This window comes from Bison bison, unplaced genomic scaffold, assembly GCF_000754665.1.
Source record: "Bison bison bison isolate TAMUID 2011002044 unplaced genomic scaffold, Bison_UMD1.0 scf7180017864213, whole genome shotgun sequence".
In the NCBI taxonomy this organism is placed as follows: Eukaryota; Metazoa; Chordata; class Mammalia; order Artiodactyla; family Bovidae; genus Bison; species Bison bison.
This window is the reverse complement of record NW_011494785.1, coordinates 656,350-661,771: the sequence shown is the minus strand read 5'-3', so window position 1 is coordinate 661,771 and position 5,422 is coordinate 656,350.

The following is a 5,422-nucleotide window of genomic DNA, read 5'->3' as shown; positions in this document are numbered from 1 at the left end:
ATCTCTCTAGTCTTTCCCATTCTGTTGTTTTCCTCTATTTCTTTGCATTGATCGCTAAGGAAGGCTTTCTTATCTCTTCTTGCTATTCTTTGGAACTCTGCATTCAGGTGCTTATATTTTTCCTTTTCTCCTTTGCTTTTTGCTTCTCTTCTTTTCACAGCTATTTTTAAGGCCTCCCCAGACAGCCATTTTGCCTTTTTTGCATTTCTTTTCCATGGGGATGGTCTTGATCCCTGTCTCCTGTACAATGTCATGAACGTCATTCCATAGCTCATCAGGCACTCTATCTATCAGATCTAGGCCCTTAAATCTATTTCTCACTTCCACTGTATAATCATAAGGAATTTGATTTAGGTCATACCTGAATGGTCTAGTGGTTTTCCGTACTTTCTTCAATTTAAGTCTGAATTTGGTAATAAGGTGAGGATATCACACTAAGTGAAATAAGACAGAGGAAAGCAAATAATATCAGTTCAGTCCAGTTCAATCGCTCGGTCATGTCTGATTCTTTGTAACCCCATGGATTGCAGCACTCCAGGCCTCCCTGTCCATCACCAACTCCTGGAGTTTACTCAAACTCATGTCCATTGGATCAGTGATGCCATCCAGCCATCTCATCCTCTGTCGTTCCCTTCTCCTCCCGCCTTCAATCTTTCTCAGCATCAGGGTCTTTTCAAATGAGTCAGCTCTTCACATCAGGTGGCCAAAGTATTGGAATTTCAGCTTCAGCATCAGTCCTTCCAATGAATATTCAGGACTGATTTCTTTTAAGATGGACTGGTTGGATCTCCTTGCAGTCCAAGGGACTCTCAAGAGTCTTCTCCAACACCACAGTTCAAAAGCATCAGTTCTTTGGTGCTCAGCTTTCCTTATAGTCCAACTTTCACATCCATACATGACTACTGGAAAAACCATAGCTTTAACTAGATGGACCTTTGTTGGCAAAGTAATGTCTCTGCTTTTCAATATGCTGTCTAGGTTGGTCATAACTTTTCTTCCAAGGAGCAAGCATCTTTTCATTTCATGGCTGCAATCACCATCTGCAGTGATTTTGGAAACCAAAAAAATGAAGTATGTCACTGTTTCCGCTATCTCCACATCTATTTGCCATGAAGTGATACTTTGGCCACCTGATGCGAAGAGCTGACTCATTTGAAAAGACCCTGATGCTGGGAAAGATTGAGAGCAGGAGGAGAAGGGGATGACAGAGGATGAGATGGTTGGATGGCATCACCAACTTGATGGACACGGGTTTGGGTGAACTCTGGAAGTTGGTGATGGACAGGCAGGCCTGGTGTGCTGTGGTTCATGGTGTCACAAAGAGTTGGACACGACTGAGTGACTGAACTGAACTGAACTGATGGAACCGGATGCCATGATCTTAGTTTTCTGAATGTTGATTTAGGCCAACTTTTTCACTCTCCTCTTTCACTTTCATCAAGAGGCTTTTTAGTTCTTCTTCACTTTCTGCCATAAGGGTGGTGTCATCTGCACATCTGAGGTTACTGATATTTCTCTCGGCAATCTTGATTCCAGCTTGTGCTTCATCCAGCCCAGCGTTTCTCATGATGTACTCTGCATAGAAGTTAAATAAGCAGGGTGACAATATACAGCCTTGATGTACTCCTTTCCTAATTTGGAACCAATCTGTTTTTCCATGTCCAGTTCTAACTGTTGCTTCCTGACCTGCATACAGGTTTCTCAAGAGGCAGGTCAAGTGGTCTGGTATTCCTATTTCTTTAAGAATTTTTCACAGTTTATTGTGATCCACACAGTCAAAGGCTTTAGCATAGTCAATAAAACAGAAGTAGATATTTTTCTGGAACTCTCTGCTTTTTCGATGATCCAACAGATGTTGGCAATTTGATCTCTGGTTCCTTTGCCTTTTCTAAATCCAGCTTGAACATCTGGAAGTTCATAGTTCATGTACTGTTTAAGCCTGGCTTGGAGAATTTTGAGCATTACTTTACTAGCATATGAGATGAGTGCAATTGTGCGGTAGTCTGAACATTTTGTGGCATTGCCTTTCTTAGGGATTGGAATGAAAACTGCCCTTTTCCAGTCCTGTGGCCACTGCTGAGTTCCCCAAATTTGCTGGCATATTGAGTGCAGCACTTTCACAGCATCATCTTTTAGGATTTGAAATAGCTCAACTGGAATTCCATCACCTCCACTAGCTTTGTTCGTAGTGATGCTTTCTAAGGCCCACTTGACTTCACACTCCAGGCTGTCTGGCTCTAGGTGAGTGATCACACCATTGTGATTATCTGGGTTGTAAAGACTTTTTTTGTATAGTTCTTCTGTGTATTTTTACCACCTCTTCTTAATATCTTCAGCTTCTTTTAGGTCCATACCATTTCTGTCCTTTATCGAGCTTGTCTTTGCATGAAATGTTCCCTTGGTATCTCTAATTTTCTTGAAGAGATCTCTAGTCTTTCCCATTCTGTTGTTTTCCTCTATTTCTTTGCATTGATCACTGAAGAAGGCTTTCTTATCTTTCCTTGCTATTCTTTGGAACTCTGCATTCAAATGGGTATATCTTTCCTTTTCTCCTTTGCCTTTCACTTCTTTTCACAGCTATTTGTAAGGCCTCCTCAGACAACCATTTTGCCTTTCTTTTTCTTGGGGATGGTCTTGATCCCTGTCTCCTGTACAATGTCACGAACCTCTGTCCATAGTTCTTTAGGCAGTCTGTCTATCAGATCTAATCCCTTGAATCTATTTCTCACTTCCACTGTATAATCATAAGGGATTTGATTTAGGTCATACCTGAATGGTCTTGTGGTTTTCGTACTTTGTTCAATTTAAGTCTGAACTTGGCAATAAGGAGTTCATGATCTGAGCCACAGTCAGCTCCCAGTCTTGTTTTTGCTGACTATATAGAGCTTCTCCATCTTTGGCTGCAAAGAATATAATCAATCTGATTTCAGTGTTGACCATCTGGTGATGCCCATATGTAGAATCTTCTCTTGTGTTGTTGAAAGAGGGTGTTTGCTATGACCAGTGCGCTCTCTTGGCAAAACTCTATTAGCATTTGCCCTGCTTCATTCTGTACTCTAAGGCCAGATTTGTCTGTCACTCCAGGTATTTCTTGACTTCCTACTTTTGCAAATAATATATAATATCACAAATGTGTAATCTAAAAAATAATACAAATGATTCTATATACAAAATAGGAGTAAACTCATAGGCATAGAAAACAAACTTATGGTTACCAAGAGGGAGAGAGAGCAGGGAGTGATAAGTTAGGGGTATGGGATTAACAGATACATACTACTACATATAAAATAAACAGCAAGGGCCTACTATATAACACAGGGAATTATAATTAAATCTTATAGTAACCTATAATGGGAAAGAAGCTGAGAAAATAACTTTGCTGTACACCTGAAACCGGGCTTCCCTGGTGGCTCAGCAGTAAAGAATCTGCCTGCCAATGCAGGAGGCTTAGGTTCAATCCCTGGGTTTGGATGATCTCCTGGAGAAGAATATGGCAACCCACTCCAGTGTTCCTACCTGGGAAATCCTACTGACAGAGGAAGCTGGCAGGCTACAGTCTGTGGAGTCGCAAAAGTGTTGGAAATAACTTAGCAACTAAAGAACAACACCTGAAACTAATATTGTAAATAAACTAAACTTCAATTTTTATAAATGTCTTTAAAAAACAGAAAAATGGATCTAAAGTCAAAATGCACACAGACCTCTCTGCATTTAATTGCTCCAGTCCCAGTCTCCATTTCCTTGACCTGAGCAGTGCACGCCCATTCTGACACTTCTTCTCCCCCCACAACCGGGGCAGCCCAGGACATTCACCGGAAGAATACAAGTCCTGGGCCTGTACCAGGAGAGAAAAGAGGTGTCTAAATCTCAGGCAGGCCAGTTCACTCTTTTGTGATTCCCCTGACCCCAGCGGTGCACCCCTGCCCAGGGCTCCCCTGCTTCTCCACCAGGAGCCTGTCCAGCCAGTCAGACCAACCAGGGAAAGGATGTACGCCCAGCGAGTCAACCCCTCATGCCTAGAGGGGCTCCCCTGAGTCATGAGGAGGCAGTTGCTGGACTGAGCTAGGACCCAGACATCTGGAGCCCAGACTCTAGGCTTGCTTTGCCATGGACTGGCTATGTGACATGGGCAAGGCATCATCAACATTGACATTGACATTGAAGTCACTCAGTCATGTCCAACTCTTTGCGACCCCGTGGACTGTAGCCTACCAGGCTCCTCCATCCATGGAATTTTCCAGGCAAGAGTACTGGAGTGGGTTGCCATTTCCTTCTCCAGGAGTTCTTCCTGACCCAGGGATTGAACCCGGGTCTCCCTCATTGTAGGCAGATGCATCATCAAATTAGTCCATAAATATGTACTGGACATGTGGTCCATACCGGACTCTGTGCGAAGCTCCCAGAACCCAGATTTGCAGTTTCAGGGCAGGCTATTGCCAAGCACAAAAGGCCAGTGGTTGGCGGATGATAAGCAGCGAGTCACAGGGAGGGATCTGGGTGGAGTGGCTGTGCATCCCAGGGTGGGGTGCCTCCCCAAGCCCAGGTGACCCTCAGTGACAGGTGGGAGTTAGCCAGGAGCACAGAAACGTGGAAACCAGACTCCCTGGTGTGGGCCGGGGAGGGGGAGGATGCCTTAATGAATTGCAAGGAAATGGTAGGAAGAAACAGGGCAGGGGCCAGACCAAGCCCTCCTGAAATCCTGCTCTCTTTTACATGGTATCGTGGCCTCAGTGTCCTCATCCTTAAGGTGAGAGGCCTGGACAGGCAGGCTGTCAGCTCAGGGATCCGAAAGCTCTAAGGCAAGGTCTTAGGCCTGAGGGTAGTGGTTGCCCAGCCTGGCCCCCCTGACCATGGGAACTCGGTCTTCACGTCCCCGCATTCTCTGATGACACGGAGGTTGGGGGGAGGGCAGGGGCTGCTGTACCCTCTGGAGTGTCTCCTAGGTGACCTGTGCCCACTGCTCTGTGGGTTGGGTTGACTCAGGGGAGGGGCGGGGGGGCGACTCTTTTACAGTTTATGTTAAAAATTCACACAACAGGGCGGGAACCCAGGAGTCCAGCAAGTCTGCCAAGAGGGACTTCTGGTTCCCAGATGCTGGTCTGGCTGGCTGTCCGTGGCTCCCTGTGGGTCTCCACACCCTCCAAGTCTGACACTCCCAAGCCCATCCATTTTTTTCAGATCTGGCCGGACACAGCTCTGTCTGGAACTCTATCTGTTCCCGGGTCCCCTCTGCCCCAGCCGGGCTCCCGAGTGCCCATCTGAGGACCATCCGCTGGCTCCACCACCCCTTTCCCACCAGCCGGCCCAGCCTGGCCTGCGTCCTCCTCTCCAATCAGGCCTGCGGAGAAGGGAGGAGGCCCCGGTTCCGGCCCCGCTGCCCTCACGTGCTTTCCCGGCCGCCCCTCCCGCCCTGCGTCGTCGG